The sequence below is a fragment of the Oryx dammah genome, unplaced genomic scaffold (assembly GCF_014754425.2).
Source record: "Oryx dammah isolate SB20612 unplaced genomic scaffold, SCBI_Odam_1.1 HiC_scaffold_23, whole genome shotgun sequence".
In the NCBI taxonomy this organism is placed as follows: Eukaryota; Metazoa; Chordata; class Mammalia; order Artiodactyla; family Bovidae; genus Oryx; species Oryx dammah.
The window spans coordinates 124,565,306-124,585,866 of NW_024070207.1; the positions used below are offsets into that span (position 1 = coordinate 124,565,306).

The following is a 20,561-nucleotide window of genomic DNA, read 5'->3' on the forward strand; positions in this document are numbered from 1 at the left end:
TTTGATCTCTGGTTCCTCTGCCTTTTCTAAAACCAGCTTGAACATCAGGGAGTTCACAGTTCATGTATTGCTGAAGCCTGGCTTGGAGAATTTTGAGCATTACTTTACTAGCATGTGAGATGAGTGCAATTGTGCAGTAGTTTGAGCATTCTTTTGCCATTTCCTTTCTTTGGAATTGGAATGAAAACAGACCTTTTTCAGTCCTGTGGCCACTGCTGAGTTTTCCAAACTTGCTGGCATATTGAGTGCAGCACTTTCACAGCATCATCTTTCAGGATTGGAAACAGTTCAACTGGAATTCCATCACCTCCATTAGCTTTGTTCATAGTGACGCTTTCTAAGGCCCACTTGACTTCACTTTCCAAGATGTCTGGCTCTAGATTAATGATCACATCATCATGATTATCTGGGTCGTGAAGATCTTTTTTGTACAGTTCTTCCATGTATTCTTGCCACCTCTTCTTAATATCTTCTGCTTCTGTTAGGTCCAGACCATTTCTGTTCTTTATCAAGCCCATCTTTGTATGACCATCATGGTCAACAAAAGAGTCCAAAATGCAGTACTTGGATGCCATCTCAAAAACAACAGAATTATCTCTGTTTGTCTCCAAGGCAAACCATTCAATATCACAGTTATCCAAGTCTATGCCCCAACCAATAACAATGAAGAAGCTGAAGTTGAACGGTTTTATGAAGACCTACAAGACGTGTTAGAACTAACACCCTAAAAAGATATCCTTTTCATTATAGGGGACTGGAATGCAAAAGTAGGAAGTCAAGAAACACCTGGAGTAACAGGCAAATTTGGCTTTGGAATGTGGAATGAAGCAGGGCAAAGACTAATAGAGTTTTGTCAGGAAAATGCACTGGTCATAGCAAACACCCTCTTCCAACAACAGAAGAGAAGACTCTACACATGGACATCACCAGATGGTCAACACCGAAATCAGATTGATTATATTCTTTGCAGCCAAAGATGGAGAAGCTCTATACAGTCAACAAAAACAAGACTGGGAGCCGACTGTAGCTCAGATCATGAATTCCTTATTGCCAAATTCAGACTTAAATTGAAGAAAGTAGGGAAAACCACTAGACCATTCAGGTATGACCTAAATCAAATCCCTTATAATTATACAGTGGAAGTGAGAAATAGATTTAAGAGCCTAGATCTGATAGAGTACCTGATGAACTATGGAATGAGGTTCGTGACATTGTACAGGAGACAGGGATCAAGACCATCCCCATGGAAAAGAAATGCAAAAAACCAAAATGGCTGTCTGGGGAGGCCTTACAAATAGCTGCAAAAAGAAGAGAGGCGAAAAGCAAAGGAGAAAAGGAAAGATATAAGCATCTGAATGCAGAATTCCAAAGAATAGCAAGAAGAGATAAGAAAGCCTTCTTCAGCGATCAATGCAAAGAAATAGAGGAAAACAATAGAATGGGAAAGACTAGAGAGCTCTTTGAGAAAATTAGAGATACCAAGAGAATATTACTCAGCCATGAAAAAAAGAATGAAATGATGCCATTTCCAGCAACATGGATGGACCTGGATGTTACCGTACTAAATGAAATAAGTATGCCAGAGAAAGACAAATACCATATGATATCACTTATATGCAGAATCTTAAAAAATGATACAAACAGGCTTACTTATAAAACAGAAACAGACTTACTTATAAAATAGAAACAGACTCACAGACATACAAAACAAAATTAAGATTACAACAGGCCACAGCAGGGATAAATTTGAAGCTTGGGATTAACAGATACACACTAGCATAAACAACAAGGACCTACTGTATAGCACAGGGAAACTGTATTCAATATCTTATAATAATCTATATGTATAACTGAATCCCTCTGCTGTACACCTGAAACACTGTAAAGCAACTATACTTTAATTCAAAAAAAATCTAACCCTTAATAACCATCCCCTGGGGTAGGAAAGGGTAACCCACTCCAGTATTCTTGCCTGGAAAAGTCCATGGGCAGAGGAGGCTGGTGGGCTCCAGTCCATGGGGCGCCAAAGAGTTGGACACAGCTGAGCATGTGCACATACAACCAGGCACCAGTGTTTAGGTTCCTCCAAAAACTAAAAAAGCTGGCATATGACCGTGTCATCCCACTCCTGGGCATATATCCAGAGAAAACATGATTTCAAAGCATACACACACCCCAATATTCACTGCCCCACTATTTACAACAGGCAAGACGTGGAAGCACCCTAAATGTCCATTGACGGATATATGTGTACATATATACAATGGAAGATTATTTGGTTTAATGAAACGATGCCATTTGCAGTCAGACAGAGAAAGAAAAATCTCATATGCTATTGCTTACACATGGAATCTAAAATAAAAATGGTACAAATAAACTGATTTACAAAACAGAACAGGCTCACAGACTTAAGAGAACGAACTTAACGTTTACCAGGGGGAAAGGGTGTGAGAGGGACAGACCGGCTGGGAGGTAGGGATGGACATGTACACACAGCTATATTTGAAACGGATAACCGACAAAGACCTACTGTATGGCCCAGGGACTGTTCAGTATTCTACAGCAACCTAAATGGGAAAAGAATTTGGAAAAAAAAACAGACACACATATGTGTAGCTGTATACATGAAACTAACGCATTATTGTTAATCAACTATGCTCCAATATAAAATTTTTTTAAAAAAAGGCCCCACTGTCAGCAGGAAAACAAACTGTAATGCACACAAGAAAAAATACAAATGTGCTGACAATAACACACAAAGAACTCTGCTAGTCACCAAGGAAATGCAATGAAACAGATTTGCCTGTCAAGTCACAGATTGTAAAAAAAATTTTAATTTATTTATTTGGCTGCCTGGAGTGTTTGTGGTGGCATGCAGGATCTTCGAGTGCTGTGCATGGGCCCTCCAATTGTGGCACTCAGTCCCCCGACCAGGGATCGAAACTGCATCCCCTGGCACTGCAAGGCAGTGTCTGAACCCCTGGACCACCAGGGGAGTCCCAAATCTTTTCCAAAAGACTGCTTGGCAATTCCACGTCCAGACTGTCCTCCTAAGGAAATGAATGAGAGCGGGAGTATTTCACCACGTATGCCTGCTGCGGTATTACTTTCCACTGGGAAAGACTGGGAACACATCCCTACAACTCCTCGGTGTTCCCACTGGGCGGCCGCATCTTAAGAGTGCCAGGCACCACAGGTGTGCAAGGAAAAAAACACTGTTTACAGCAAGTATATAAAGTGTGATCACATGTCCCAAAGGGGACACACTGCTCTCTCTGGATGTGATCCTGAGGACAATTTTCACTGTCTTCCTTCTGCCTTCCAGAACTTCCATATGTTTTTATATTTTATGTATTCAAATTTTGGGGGGGCCATACAGCTTGGCATGTGGGATCTTAACTCCTCAACCAGGGATCGAACCTATTCCCGCCTGCAGTTGACGGTGAGAGTCTTAACCACTAGGCTGCCAGGGAAGTCCCTCTGTTTTTAATAGAAATGTTCTAATATTAGTAATATATTTTTTTTCTTTTTTAAAGAAGGAAATGTTACTAAAGACTACAGAACAGCCTAGGGAACCGTACCCCCAGATAAATATAAATCCTGGTTCTTGAAAACAAACTTCAGGCTCATGAAATAAGGGGCCACCTTTGAACTCTAGGAAACTGTGTGGGAAAAGATATTAAAATACAGGTGAGGCTTCCCTCGGAGAAGGCAATGGCACCCCACTCCAGTACTCTTGCCTGGAAAATCCCATGGACGGAGGAGTCTGGTGGGCTGCAGTCCATGGGGTCGCTAAGTCAGACACGACTGAGCAACCTCACTTTCACTTTTCACTTTCATGCATTGGAGAAGGAAATGGCAACCCACTCCAGTGTTCTTGCCTGGAGAATCCCAGGGGCGGGCGAGCCTGGTGGGCTGCCGTCTCTGGGGTCACACAGAGTCAGACACGACTGAAGCGACTCAGCAGCAGCAGCAGCAGGGCTTCCCTGGTGGCTCAGACGGTAAGGAATCCGCCTGCAGTGCAGGAGACCTGGGTTCCATCCCTGGGTTGGGAAGATCCCCTGGAGAAGGGATTGGCAAGCCACTCCAGTATTCTTGCCTGGAGAATTCACTAGACAGAGGAGCCTGGTGGGGGCTCCAGTCCATGGGGTTGCAAAGAGTCAGACAGCACTGAGCGACTAACACTTTCACTTTCAGAAGAGTGTTAGCATCTCTGTAAACTAAGAGAAAACCATCTGCTTTAAGTGTCCCCCTTTTAGCACAATGCAGGTGACCCCAAATTTTTGAAAATACCGTATCTCAGAATATTGTCTGATCGTTACTCAGCTGAACCATATTTAAATACAGGTTATTTCCTCAATAGGGTTCACATATTTATTGTACATGAAAATTTTACTTTATTCCTATATGGCTATCAATCATATGCACTTATGTGTGCATGAGTACATATACTTACATGCTTGTGTGAATACATATATAACATGCATGCGTGTACACATACAGATGCAGGTGTGTCTGTATGTATACGTGTTACTTTCCTTGAATATCCAGTTATTCTACTTTAAAAAATTGTACGCTTTATCATTATTATTATTATTATTCTGGCTGAGTCACAAGGCATGTGAAACCTCAGTTGCCTGAACCAGGGATGGAACCCACACCCCCTGCCTTGGAAGGCAAAGTCCTAACCACTGGACCACCAGGGAAGCCCCACTGTTATTTTATTTTGAATGGCCTCCAAATATGTTTAAGAGCCCACTGGCTGGACTTTGTTAACAGTCCTTAAATAACACTGGGCATGTAAAGCTGCACCCAAGAGAACTTCATCTGCTAGCAGCTAACTTGATCCCAGAACACCGAAGTAGGTGTATCTGGCAAGCACACTTGCAATGCCTCACGCACCTCTTGCAGACAGAAAAGCCCGGTCTGCTGACAAGAGCCCATTTTATCTATAATCAGATCTCAAAGATAACACACACAAGTGTGTGTGTGTGTGTGTGAGAGTGATATAAGTCTTCACTCACATGAATATCGGTAGCAAATGACCGCAACAAGACAGCCCACGAATCTGGATGTGTTACATAAGGGGAATTTAAGCTCCTGGCTTCTCTCCCTGAGAATCGAAAATGATCATGGCTGAACGGGTCCTTAGAAATCATTTAACCCCAACTCCCTACTTCACGGATGAAGAAACAGAAGGTCACATCCACGGGTGCTTGGAACCTGTGTCCACAGTCTCGCAGACTGCCTAAGAGGTATCCGTATCTGTCTCGCCGCCCCGGCAAGCCACGTGACAATTCCTCCACACTGCACTGCGGTGCGCTGGCCCTGAGACGTGACAGCAAGTGAGAGAAGCAGGTCTGGCATCGGAAACAGGTCAACACACAGGCAATGCTGGTCTCAAAGATAACCTGTCATCACCAGACGTGCCAGGAGCCAGCAGGTACCCCCACCCAGACACACGTCCAGCCTGTGTGAATCCACACTGCATGTTTGCAATGGATGACCAACAAGGACCAGCTGGACAGCACAGGGAACTCTGCTCGGGGTCATGTGGCAGACTGGATGGGAGCAGGGTTTGTGGGGGGAGGATGGATACAGGTATACGGATGGCTGAGTCCCTTTGCTGTCCACCTGAAACTATCACAGCATCGATAATCAGCTATAGTCCAGTACAAAATAAAAAGGTAAACACACATAGACACACAGAAGCTGTGTGAATCCACTCTCTTGAGCCCCCGTTTGCTTCCTACAAAGTGAACATGTACTCCACATTGTAAGGTCCAAGATATATAGGTGAGAAGCCTTTGGGAACCTCTAAGGAACGAAATCCTGAGGATTCTCAGTCTTTAAAAACTATCTAACTTCAGGCTCTCTTCAGACACCCAGGGACGTCTACAGGCCCTCCCAGAAATGACTTGTCTGTTGAACCTACTGGAAGGAAAGTCAGAAAACACGACTGGCCACGGACGGCAGAGGCAGGCTCACCCTGGCGGACACAAAACGCCAGCTCTTTGTTTCTAGTGCTTCCCCACCTACACCTTACTAAATTTTCATCCCTACAACAGGAGAATTCAAGGCAGTGAGGAGTAAAGCAAATGCATCCTGAGGGCCACACGGAGTAGTAGCTTCCCCAACCTGTAAAACCCCAACGCGGCTGGAAGAACAGTTTATGCCAAACACCCACCCATCAGCATATGTGACAGGGTCACGTGTCACCCCAGCTGGGCAGGACAAGCCTTATCCAACTTGTATGGTCAACACCCATATGGATGGTCATTTCTAATACTTTTTAAAATATTATTTTAAATTGAAGGATAATTGCTTTACAACATTGTATTAGCTTACGCTGGACAACAATGCGAATCAGCCATGTGTATACATATATCCCCTCTCTCTTGAACCTCCCTCACTTCCCCCATCCCACCCCTGTAGGTCATCACGGAACACCGAGCAGAGCTCCTTGTGTTATACGGTAGCTATTTTACCCATGGTACGGTATATATGCTAATACTCCTTTAATAAATGGCTTTTCTGTGTTTTGTTCATGCATTCACAAATGACAATATTCCTGCAAATATTTTCCCATAAGTGGTATATGTTTGTTGGGTTCGTGTGTGTGTGTGTGTGTGTGTGTGTGTACATGAGAAAGATGGAAAGGATGAAATGTCTCTCCACTATGCTTGACAGAAAGAAGCACAGAGACATCCAAGTTTCTACCATCTGGAAAATTAGCTTCTGCAATGTAATGATAAAATATATATATTTCTAATATACACCCTCCAAGATTCTGGTTTCCAAGGGAAAAGAAACTATGTCGATACCATTCATCACAACTCGATCCAATCTTTTATTTATTTTATGACATGGTAACACATCATTTTTCCTTCATTCATTGTGGAGGTCTTCAGACAACGTATACGGCAGCAGGTTGTTATGAATGCTGCCAGGTAGCTTTCTGAAAACCTTCCTCCAAACCCCTTTTCCCCTCAACGGTTCACCTAGGCATGACCACCACTTCAGGCATGATCCACTTTCAAGAAAACTCCCACCCAGGGAAGTCAGTTCCTGCAGACCCAGAGTGCAGCAGTTTCTCTGTGAAAACGGCATCTTCCTGCCACACACACCAAAGTGTGCTTGAGCAAAGCAAAACCGTTTCAATCACTTAGAAATATGGCCAAAATTAGTAACACCTTTCATTTATCACAATTAAAAAAAGGCAAAAAAAACAATCCCACAGCATATATGCAGCAAAACCCGGTAAAGACTGCATGTCTCTCGATGGGCACAATCGAAAAAGAGCACAGATCCAATCATTGCAAAATGCTCACAACCAACCTCAAGCAGTTTTCTCTATTTACATTTTATTTTTTTCACTGCAATCAGCAGGCTAGGAGCGAATTCACCGATCAAACATTTTTTTTCATGACTCAACATGCACATCTGATTTCCCTGCTTTTTTTTCTCCCCCCATTCTGCTGTGGCTGACTCACCATTTCCTTTCTCCATCCATATTCAAAGCCTACTGCTGTGAAAATGCTTATTTCTTACTGTTACGGCAAAAGAAAAAAGGGCACAGCAAGCAAGCGTCTTCATGCAGGGCTGGCGCCCTCCCACCAGCCTCCTGGGGGACCCCTGGGGACCCTTGGGCAAGGGAAGCAGGTCTGCAGATCCCACTGAGGCGCTCGCCCCACCCCCCATGCCAAGGGCTCCCAGTCACCCCAGCTCGCTGTCAGCATCACAGTCCCAAGAGCGCCCGTGTCTACGGGCGCGCACACACACACTACAGGCTCGAGTGCCTGCACACCCGCGTGCCTGCACGCAGACTGAGCTCCAGCGGACTCTGCACCCCCTATCTGCACTATTTAACCATCCGGCAGAACAATACACAGGGAGCGCGTCTGCCGGTCTCCCCCAGATCCAGCCCCACCCCCAACCCACCCCCCTCCTCCGGCCCGACCCCGGAGCTGGCAACTTGCTCTTCAAAGCAGGAGAACAAAAGGGGCACGAGAAGCTTGCAAGCCCAGAAAGCAGCCTTGCCCTGCAGACGCCCGGACATGAGGGTGGCGGGGATACCCGGCTGGCTTACCCGTGCTCTGCCCGCCGCGAGCGCGCCTGGCGGCCTGACTGCGTCCGCGGCCGCCTAGCAATGGACAAGTCCACGCAGGCTCCATCCGACTGCAACCCCGGGGGCCTCCAGGCTCCTCGGTGACTCCGCTGGCAAATCCCGAGGCCAAACCCCAAAGCCTGGCCCTCCCGGAGCCTGTCTCCCTCTTTTTATCACTTCAAAGTGATAGGAAAAAAAAAAAATCTCAGTCCACTTGATTGCGCCACATTATATCCTCTAACTCGTGCCCGTTCTATCTCACAACCTTAAGGTCAGACGGAACAATGAAGTTGAAAAAAAAAAAAACCAAAGCCAACATTCAATAGCCCATTTCGTGTGTATCTGTGTTTTGGGGGTTTATTACACACTCAGTAGGAATGCGATCGGAACAACTAACAGAGTGTCTCCAGAAGTTTTACTGCATAGAAGGCATTGTGTGCAGACCACCAAAGGGTCTGACCCTGACCCAACCCATCCCTTCACAATGATCTGTATTTAAAGTCCCTGCACCACTCGCCCCAGACAGCCTGAGACCTTGGGTGCTCACCAGCCCCACAAACACTCAGGAAGTGCCACCCACCAGGGTCCCTAACAGCCCCTTCCCACACAGACTGCCTTGACTCTCTCCAGCCCAGCACTTACCCTTCAGGTCCAAGGTTCACCACCGGCTTCAACCTCTTCAAAATACACCCCAATTAACTTTCCACTCTCGCTCATTGAAACAAACAACCCACGCCACTTTCAATATCCCCTGAATTGTGGCTACTTTTGGCTCCCATGGCAGCTCAGACAGTAAAGAATCGCCTGCAGTGTAGGTGATCCGAGTTCAATCCCTGGGTGGGGAAGATCCCCCTCCTCCAGAAAAGGGAATGGCAACGCAGTCCCGTACTCTCGCCTGGGGAAACTCCATGGACAGAGGAACCTGGTGGGCTAGAGTCCATACAGTTGTAACAAACAAGTCAGACACAACTGAGAGACTAACACACACGTGGCTATTTTAACTAAAAGTGACTTTCTTTTTGCACCTGCTTGATCTTAGGCACTGTGCTGGCTCCATTACTGTCACACACATCAAACTTACGTAAATCTGCAAGGAAGGCCGTCGCCATGTTTATCTCCAGGCCAGCACACTAGTGAGTGAAAGTCACTCAGTCGCGTCCGACTCTGTGACCCCATGGACTAAAAAGTCCATGGGATTCTCCAGGCCAGAATACTGGAGTGGGTAGCCTTTCCCTTCTCCAGGAGATCCTCCCAACCCAGGGATCAAACCAGTGTCTCCTGCACTGCAGGCGGATTCTTTACCAGCTGAGCCGCAAGGGAACCCAAATAATGTATTAAGTATGCCATTTACCGACATTAAATTTTAATAAAATAGAATTAACCCACTGAAATAATGTCCTGATGTCACAGTAAGTTGGGAATTGCTGAGGCAAGCTACAAATATCAGGAAGCAAACTAAAGACAGGTACGCATAAAAGAATTCTGATGGTGACAAGGCAACCAAATATGTTACGTAAGTCTATGCAGATGCTGAATATAAAAGTTAATGTCTGGGGGTTTTCACGCTGCTGTTTAGTCGCTAAGTCATGTCTGACTCTTGTGACCCCTTGGACTGTAGTCCACAAGGCTCCTCTGTCCATGGGATTTTCCAGGCAAGAACACTGGAGTGGGTTGCCATTTTCTCCTCCAGGGGAATCTTCCTGACCCAGGGATCAAACCTGGGCCTCCTGCATTGGCAGGCGGATCTTTACAGACTTGAATCACCAGGGAAACCATGTTCTAGGTAAGACCAGATATTGGGACGTTATTAGCAAGCTTAGCTGGCTTTATGCAACCACACAGAAAAGAAGAGAGTGGATCTGAACCTGTTTTCTGCCCCCAAAGCCCACATTCTTCACACTTGTTTGTTTTTTTAAGTAATTTTATTTATTTCTTTTTGGTGGTGCTGTGTCTTCACTGCTGCAGATTTTCTTTAGCTGCAGTGATCGGGGGCTACTCTCTAGTTGTGGGGTGTGGCCTTCTCATTGCGGTGACTTCTCTTGTTGCAGAGCATGGGTTCTATGGCACACGAATTTCAGCACTTGCAGCTCCTGGGCTCAATAGTTGTGGCTTAGCTGCTCGGCGGCATGTGAGATCTGCCTGGCTAGGGATCGAACCTGTGTCTCCTGCATTGACAGGTGGATTCTTTACCACTGAGCCTCCAGGGAGGCCCCTGCACACTGGTTTTCATCTCCACGTATTATTTTACCAAGCCCAGGACCCATCAGTACCCGAGGGCGCCATCCACCCAAGGCCAGCCGCATATCTCAGAGCAGAACCCAAGGCCGTCCATATTAACAGGCATCCACGAAGAGCCTAGTGGCTTTCCTGGGGGCTTCTCTGGGTGGTCCACGGGCTAAGACTCCATGCTCCCAAGAAAGGGACCCAGGTTCAATCCGGGTCAGGGAACTAAGATCCCACATGCCGTCCCTAAGAGTTTGCATGCCCCCACTAAAGATCCCCCATGCCACGGTTAAGAGCTGGTGCAGCCAAATAAATGAGGTTTGCACCTGACATTTACAAGCTAACTTGAAATGCCGTGAGGAAAGCTACTCCAACACTTCCTTTCAGAATGCTTTTAGATGTACAGAAAAATTACAAGAGGAGAACGTTCCCTACACCTGTTTCCCCTGCTGTCAACACATTCGTACATTTGCCATTACTGTATGCCATAATTAGTACAATTGCCGTAATTGCCGTTAGTACGTTTGACTAAGTTGCTAAGTCATATCCGACTCTTTGAGACCCCTGGGACTGCAGCACGCCAGGCTTCCCTGTCCTCTGCTATCTCCCGGAGTTTACTCAAACTGAATCCACGGAGTCAGTGATGCCATCCAACCAACTCATCCTCTGTCATCCCCTTCTCCTTACCCTAACTCCCGTCTTGGTACATTAACTGGAGTCCACACCATATTCAGACTTTCTTCATTCTCACCTACTATTCTCTCTGTGTTCCAGGACACCCCATTTCATTTACCAGTCACAGGCTCCTCCCATCCAAGTGACAGCCTCTGAGACCATCCTTGTTTTCCAGGCCCTCCAGAGTTTCCAGAGGGACCGTGCAGGCATTCGCAGAATGTCTCAGCTGGGATCTGTCTGATGTTTCTGTCGTGATGACCAACCCAGGAGTTGTGGATTTGAGGGGCGGTGGGAGTTGGAGAACACAGAGGTGAAATGCCCTTCTTATCCTCAAATACAAGGACCATGCTGTCAATACAATGATTTCTATGGATGAGCTGGTGGGGTTAGCTACACCAGCTTCTCTGCGGTCACACAGCCTCACTCCACCATTTCACCCCGGCCCCTGTGGAAGGAGCTCACCAAATGCAGCCCGAAGTATAAGACAGAAGGGCTCTACTCCCCACAACACACCTATCCCACCCCCCAAGGGCAAAAGACCTGCAGAGATTCAGAACTTTTCTGTACAGATCTCTTTCCTCCACTTCTAATGTACTTGATCACTTATGTCTATCGGTGTGGACTCAGGTTTTATTATTTTTAATGTTTATTTCAAAACTTGGTTTATTTTTGGCTGTGCAGGGTCTTCATTGCAGCACGGGCTTTCTCTGGTTGCAGCAAGCGTGGGTTACTCTCCAGTTACGATGCGTGGAATTCTCACTGTTAGTGGCTTCTCTTATTGTCAAGCACAGGCTCCAGGGCTCTTGGGCTCGAGAGCTCAGTAGCTGTGATGCACAGGCTTGGTTGCTCCGTGGCATGTGAGATCTTAGTTCCCGGGCCGGGGATCAAACCTGTGTGCCCAGCACAGCAAGGCAGCTTCTTAACCACGGGACCATCAGGGAAGCCCAGGGATATTTTATACACTCCTTTCTATACCACTTGATTTCACAGCAGTTTTGATCACAGGAAACTCCAAGCCGGCTTCTGTGTCCCTTTGGCAAATCCTCATTGTTACAGGGTTTTCTCTGTGTGTGTGTCTGTTCGTTTGAGTACTTCCTTACTTTTGGGGGACAACACACTGCAACTTCATTTTGTATTCTGCCAGCCCCAACCCTAGACTTGCCCGTTTTTCCAAGGAGCCCTGGATCTTTTAATGGAAAAGCAGAAACATCACTTTGCCGACAAGGATCCATCTAGTCAAAGCTACAATTTTTCCAGTAGTCACCTTCGGATGTGAGAGATGGACCATAAAGAAGGCTGAGCACTGCAAAATTGATGCTTTCGAACTGTTGTGTTGGAGAAGACTCTTGAGAGTCCCTTGGAGAGCAAGATCAAACCAGTCAATCCTTAAGGAAATCAACCCTGAGTATTCATTGGAAGGACTGATGCTGAAGCTGAAGCTCCAATATGTTGGCCACCTGATGCGAAGAACTGACTCATTTGAAAATAGCCTGATGCTGGCAAAGATTGAGGGCAGAAGGAGAAGGGGGTGACAGAGGATCAGACGGTTGGATGGCATCACCGACTTAATGGACATGAGTTTGAGCAAGCTCCAGGAGATGGTGATAGACAGGGAAGCCTGGCATGCTGCAGTCCACGGGGTCGCAAAGAGACTGAGTGACTATCACTTTCACTTTCATATTAGCAACCAGAATCTGGCAGCTGCTTCTGCACTAGGAAATCCATTTTTAAGAGAGAGCCTCAATGAATGATTTCTAAAGAGAAAGTATTTTTATCACGCTAAGGTTTATCATTGGGTTTTCCTACATCCACGTTTCCTACAATGAGGCCAACTTATCAAGCATATAAGATGCTCAGAGCTTACATGTGGCAAACACCATTAAGACTCAACGTTGTAAATACCCGTAATAAGTGGAACACACATCTGCTTTTACCTGATAAGACATTTGTGCCCTTGAAAAAGTCCACAAGTAAGAAGAGAACAGAACACGGTAAGCACCCTGGCATGCATACATCCCAAAGGAACTGTTCCTCTTATCCTAGCCTCAACTTGTACCCAAGTCACTTCATGTGAACCTTATGGTCTGTGAATCTCAGAAAGGAGATTCCACTCTCAGCATCTTTTGCTTATTACACGTCCTTGCTGTGAACGGGCCACAGCCACGTTAACCAAGCCAGAGACCAGTGAGATGAAAATGATGAGAGGTGTGGCTATCAAAATTGCAGAGAACAACATCAGAAACATCTGGACAGAGGACCACACAGGCCCCACCTCCCATCCAGGAAGCATCCTCACTGATCCCCATCCTTTAGCCCCCTGGCCAAGTCCCAGGGCTGGCAAGTCCTCTCTGTCTGGGCTTTATGGGAGCATAGCCACACCCAGCCTTTCAGGGACCATCCATACCTGCTCCCAGGTCACAATGGCAGAGCTGTCCGCATGCTGGGAACACTGAGTTCCCTGAGGGCCAAAGTGTTTACCGGTCTGATCTTTTGCAAAGCTTGTTGACCTGTGAGCTAGAGCCAAGACTCTCGACTGGAGTCACATACGACCTTGTTTCCTTATTTTGTTTCCAACCTCCCGACAGAAATTTTATACCAAAGTGGGTGTAACTAATTTACATGCTCACGATCATTATGTAGAAATTCTACTGATCTACACAGAACACATGGTCTCAGCTGGGTTAGACGTGTGAGAATTTAATGAGTGAAAAGTAGCATTTTTATTGTAGTCTTTCTTTTAAAACTGTATTCAAGGGCAGCTGATTTACTATGCTGTGTTAATTTCTGCTGTACAGCAAAATGATTCAGCTATACATATAAATACATTCTTTCATATTCTTTGCCATGGTGGTTTACCACAGGATATTGAATATAGCTCCCTGTGCTCTACAGTCAGTTCAGTTCAGTTGCTCAGTCGTGTCCGACTCTTTGTGACCCCATGGACTGCAGCACACCAGGCCTCCCTGTCCATCACCAACTCCCAGAGCTTGCTCACATTCATGTTCATCGAGTCAGTGATGTCATCCAACCATCTCATCCTCTGTCATCCCCTTCTCCACCTGCCTTCAATCTTTCCCAACATCAGAATCTTTTCCAGTGAGTCAGTTCTTCACATCAGGTGGCCAAAGGATTGGACCTTCAGCATCAGCCTCAGTCCTTCCAGTGAACATTCAGGACTGACCTCCTTTAGGATGGACTGGTTGGATCCCCTTGCAGCCCAAGGGACTCTCTCAAAGAGTCTTCTCCAGCACCACAGTTCAAAAGCATCAGTTCTTCAGTGCTCAGCTTTCTTTACCTGCTCTACAACAGGACCTTGTTTATCCATCCTGCATAGACTAGTTTGCATCTTCTAACCCCAAACTCCTAATCCTTTCCTTCCCCATACCGACTCTCTCTGTAACCACAAATCTGTTCCCACAAAGAATCATTTTATATTAATTATAAAAAAAAACAATGTTTGTGGATTTCCAGCATTGAAGTGATTTTAAAAACTGAGATGAAGCTCATATACCCAAAAATTCACCCTCTGGCAGTGTCCGGTTTAGCAGCTTTTAGTAAATTCACAGAGTTGGGCAGCATCACCACTATCTCATTCAACAATATTTCCGTCACCCACACAGGAGCTCCATACCACTGGGACAGACGGCCATCCTCCGAACCCTCACCCACCTCCCCTGCGTCTCCATGGATCTGCCTGTTCTGGGCAGCATCTACACACAGAATCATGCAAGAAGAGGCTTTTTATGATATTCTTAAATACGTCTAGTTTCCTTGTTTTTACAGCTCTTAGACGTAAAACACAAAGTGTTAAGTTATTCAGTCGTGTCTGACTCTCTGTGACCCCACACACTGCTGACCGCCAGGATCCTCTGTCCATGGGACTGTCCAGGCAAGGATACTGGAGTGGGTAGCCATTCCCTTCTGCAGGAGATCTTCCCATCCCAGGGACCAAACCTCGGTCTCCTGCACTGCAGGCAGAATCTATACTATCTGAGGCCCCAGAGAAGCCATAAAACAGAAAACAGATATGCAAGTGACATGAGAGCAGAAGCATTAAGCCAACGTTTATATAACACCTTCGCTGGAAATGAACTGTTCCTCTCATGGCCCCAGACACCCTACTTCTTGTAGGTGCAGTTACCGTGGCTTCCCACATGCCACATAAGGACTCACTGCTCCCCTCTGCAAGACAGGAGCTACAGCTCTGCTGGCAGGGCACCCTGAGGGCTCACCCCTTGTGTGTGGAGACAGCTGGGTTCTTGCGTGAGCCTGGACTCAACCTTTGTCCCTGCTGGGGATGTCCAGCTCATCACCTCCAACAATGTGACCCAAACACACACAAGGCGTGACCATGCACACTGTCCAGAACATCCTGGTAATAATTCTAAGATTTCTCAATGGATACAAGCTTTCCCTTTGGGGTGATGAGAATGTTCTGGAAGTGGATGGTGGTGATGGATGAACTAATTCCTACTGAGTGATGAGAATGTTCTAGAAGTAGATGGTGGTAATGGATGAACTAATCCCTTTGGGGTGGTGAGAATGTTCTAGAAGTGGATGGTGGTGACAGATGAAGTAGGCCTTTTGGGGTGATGAGAATGTTCTACAAGTGGATGGTGGTGATGGATGAACTAATCCCTTCAGGGTCATGAGAACATTCTTGAAGTGGAGGGTGGTGACGCATTATGAACTAAGCCCTGAGCCCTCCAACCACTGCCCTTACAATGCTCCCTTCTGAATAACAGGGAGTCACAAGACAAAACCAGGCAGTAAGCAAACCTGCCCGTCGCTCAGCCTGGCTCTGCATTTCTGGAAGTCGCATGGCTATAAAGACGAGGAGAGAATGTAGTGACAAATGAAGACGTTCAAAACAGCACCAGACGCTGAGCCCAGGACCTTCCCGCGGCCGCTGCCCCTCATCTCTGGGAGCACGGAGGTCGGTCAGCAAGGCTCCCTGCACAGGAGATGCTGCTCCACCGGAAGCTTGGCCTTCATCTTGTGATCACCCCAGCCTGACTTCCTAATTACCCGGCATGGCAGTTCAGAAGGGATAACTTCAACTGCCGCCTTAGCTCACTGAATTCAGGCCAGAAAAGCGAGCAGCACATGAGGGTGGAACACTCTCCGATTATGAAAGCTTCTCGTGAGCAGCCATGAGCGCACACAAGGTCAGTCCTGTGCGTGGAGCAAACGCATAAACACTGAGGGGAAAGGGGGGCTGGGGGAACTGGGAGACTGACACATACGCACCACTGATGAAGAAAGTGGGAAAAAATAGTGAACGCGTTAGCTGTTCAGTTGCATCTGATTGCAACCCCAAGAACTGTAGCCCGCCAGGCCCCTCTGTCCATGGGATTCTCCAGGCAAGAATATTGGAGTGGGTTGCCATTCCCTTCTCCGGGGGATCTTCCTGACCCAGGGATTGAACTCGTGTCTCCCAAGTTGCAGGCAGATTCTTTACCATCTCAGCCACCGGGGAAGCCCATACACTATTGATGGAAAAGTGAAAGTTGCTCAGTTGTGTCTGACTCTCTGCGACTCCATGGACAGTCCATGGAGTTCTCCAGGCCAGAACACTGAAGTGGGTAGCCTTTCCCTTCTCCAGGGATCTTCCCAATCCAGGGACTGAACCCAGGTCTCCCACATTGCAGGTGGATTCTTTACCATCTGAGCCACCAGGGAAGCCCATACACTATTGATACTATGTATAAAATATATAACTAGTAAGAACCTATTCTATAGCATAGGGAACTCCCTGCTCTCTGGGGATCTAAATGGGAAGAACTTTTTCAAAGACAGCATATATATCTATCTGCATCTATACACACAGCTGATTCATTTTGCTGAACAGCAGAAACTAATACAACACTGTAAAGCAACTATACTCCAATAAAAATTAATAAAAAAAGAAGTCAGACTTGGCATCGGGCTCTGACACCAAGCCACCTCTCAGGGGAAGCTGGACGTGACCCTCAGCTGGGTTTAAGTGTGTTGATGGATTTACTATGAAAACATGCTTTTCCCTAAAGAGCGTAAATCACGCTCTACCAATGTAAAACACATCCCACCTTCTGGCTGTTACTGGGCTTAAGGATCCATTCTTAAGTCTCCACCGTGACCCCCCTTCTTCTCCCAACAAAACACAAGCCTGCAGGTCAGAGCTGGTTGGCTGGCAGCAACTCCTCCTAGCGGGGGTGGAGGTAGCCAGGAGGCTAGGGGCGGGAACCTAACAGAGGCCACATCGCTGGGCTCCACCCCACAGGAATACTCTGCAGAAACTCCCAGAACAGAATCCTCTACAATGTTTCCACCTACCAAGAGGTGGGGGTGGGGGGTTGGGGGCTGGGGATGGTTTCTGGATGATTCAAGGAGATGGCATGTATGGTGCACTTTCTTTACTTATCCCATGTGATAAATAAAGGAAATATTTGTACCATAAAATTTCCTTGTGATAAATAAGGAAATATCTGTACCACTCACCCTAATGTACAATCAGTGGGGGCAGTGAGCTTGTCTCTCTGCAACTAGATGGTTCCATCTGGGGGAGTGATGGGAGATACAGACACCTGAAGGGTGCTGCTTATGTCCAGTCTAGTCCATAACTGGGCTTTCCTGGCGGCTCAGCTGGTAAAGAATCCGCCTGCAATGCAGGAGACCCCGGTTCAATTCCTGGGTGGGGACAATCCCCTGGAGAAGGGATAGGCTACCCACTCCAGTATTCTTGGGCTTCCCTGGAGGCTCAGCTGGTCAAGAATCTGCCTGCAATGCGGGAGACCTGGGTTCAATCCCTGGGTTGTGAAGATCCCCTGGAGGAGTGACAGGCTACCCACTCCAGGATTCTGGCCTGGAGAATTCCATGACTGTATAGTCCATGGAGTTGAAGAGTCAGACACAACTGAGAGACTTTCACTCACTCAGTCACTCACTCCATAATGTTGCTTTGGTTGTTGGTGACTCAGTGGTAAAAAGAATCCGCCTGCCAATGCAGGAGACACACAAGTTCGATCCCAGCGTTGGGAAGATCCCCTGGAGGAGGGCATGGCAACCCACTCCAGTATTCTTGCCTGGAGAATCCCATGGACAGAGGAGCCTGGTGGGCTACAGTTCATGGGGTCACAAAGAGTCGGACACATTGGGCTTCCCTGGTGGTTCAGATGGTAGAGAATCTGCCTGCAGTGCAAGAGACCAGGGTTCGATCCCTGGGTCAGGAAGATTCCCCTGGAGAAGGGAATGGCAACCCACTCCAGCATTCTTGCCTGGAGAATCCCCTGGGGATGGAGGAGCCTGGCAGGCTACAGGTCCATGGGGTCGCAAAGAGTTGGACACGAATGAGAGACTTCACTTTCTTTCTTTCTTTAGCGGCCAACAAGTACGTGGTATCAAATTTGACATGCTGATGTCTTTACTCCAAAAAACAAGGAGAGCCTGCTGCTTCATGTACTGCCAGGTCAACTAAAATCGTCAATACAAGTTCGGCAGCAGGGTTCTGCCAACAGAGAATCATTTTTTGCCACGATCCAAAAGGAGCTGAGTCCCACCTCCACTCATGTTCTGGTTAACAGATCAGCAATTAGAGGGTGTTAGTTGCTCAGTCCTGTCCGACCACGTAACATTTTAAAAATTGACAATTATGCCTCATCACCCTAGTTGTAAGCATGGATGTCTTTCCTTCCCTCCTATGCTGGGAGTCCCTGTGGGGGTGGAACGTCTGTCCTACTTGATCCAGAACCAGAATTTTGAACCTCAGAAAAATGTTCTCAATTTGGAGAGTTGGGGGTGAACAATCTAAGCTACTCCATTTTGTTAACAGAAAAACTCCATTTTGTAAGGTTCCGGGAAAAGAGCCTTTGGAAATCCAAGAGCCTTTGGAAATCCCCTGACCTCACCCCACCACCCACGAGCCAATCAGACCCCAGACCAGAATTTCCTGACTTAACATTCAGGAACTCGTGGTCTACCTAGGTAATAGGGACCAATCAAAAACCAACACACAACCCTTCGAAAGAAAGTGACCAGACGTCCCCCTACCTAGAAATTCTTTTCTTCCATGTATACTCCCTATATAAGCAATGTAATCCAAAACCCGGGGCTCCTCCCTATAGCCGCTGCGTCGGTATCAGTGGGAGCCCCAGCTCGAGCTTGGTAATAAAAATTCTCTTGCTTTTGCATCGGATATCGGCTCCCTGGTGGTCACTGGGAGATTTCGCGACCTGGGCATAACGGGGAGGATAGATACATGTATATGTAGGGCTGAGTCTCTCCGCTGTTCACCTGAAACTATCACATTGTTAATTGGCTGTAGTGAAAGTGAAGTCTCTCAGTTGTGTCTGACTCTTTGCGACCCCCTGGACTGTAGCCCACCAGTCCATGGGATTTTGCAGGCCAGGATACTGGAGTGGGTTGCCATTTCTTTCTCCAGGGGATCTTCCCAACCCAGGGATTGAATCCGGGTCTCCTGCACTTCAGACAGGCACTTTACCATCTGAGCCACCAGGGAAGCCCAATTGGCTATAGTCCAATATCAGATAAAGGTTTTTTTTAAGTTCTCAATTTGATTTACATGAATAATTATCTTGATACTCTTCTGGTACCCTAATAAATACAACAAAAACCAGTTTTCACCATCATGTTCTGGTTAACAGATCAGCAATTAGAGGGCATTAGTTGCTCAGTGCTGTCTGACTCTCTGCGACCATATAGCCTGCCAGGCTCCTCTGTCCATGGGACTGTCCGGGCAAGAATACTGGAGCGGGTAGCCACGTCCTTTGCAAAGGGATCTTCCCGACCAGGGACTGAACCTGGGTCTCCCGCATTGCTGGCAGATTCTTCACCATCTGAGCCACCAGGGAAGCCCTGATACAGACTGTTTTACACTAATTTATGCAAAACACTGGGCATCTTTAAATCTTTGCATTATAGATCTCAAAGGACAGTCCCTTGCCTGCATTTTCATGTATTTTATTTTCAAATTTAAATGTTTCGAGGGCACTCTCCTTGGCCAGTTACTTCAGAAAATAAAACAGTCTCCAAAAGCAGCTGACCACACCTTCTCGACATTCCCATTCTAGAATTTCACTTGAGTCTCGCCGCTCTTTAAAAACCCACAGGATGATTCTGAAAATTGCTAGGTTGGTCGCGCAACAGCGGGAAAGCTTCTTGAAGTCACTCCCTCAGAGTGGTTACCCACACAGCCAGCCAGAAGCCAAGACTGTGATGCACACAGCACATGATTCCCTGTCTCCCTGCCACTGCCATCTCCCCCATCCACCAGCCCTCTTCACCCCTGCGCTGCTAACCGTGCCACTGTAACACACACACACACACACACACAGTATGTACGACCCTGAACAGCAGAGGAGCTCACACACACACACACACACTGAAGCCATTTATTACGACTCTGAACAGCAGAGGAGCTCACACACACACACACATACACACACACACACACACACACACACACAGTGAAGCGAGCTCTCACACACACACACACACACACACACACACAGACTGAAGCCGTTTATTACGACTCTGAACAGCAGAGGAACACACACAC

At 46.9% G+C, this 20,561-nt stretch overlaps 1 protein-coding gene across 1 annotated transcript in view; it reads right to left on the bottom strand.

Annotated features, from left to right (window-relative positions):
* SHROOM2 (shroom family member 2) overlaps positions 1 to 20,561 on the bottom strand; it is a 147,110-nt gene that overhangs the window by 27,585 nt on the left and 98,964 nt on the right. The gene's annotated exons all lie outside the window — the stretch shown is intronic.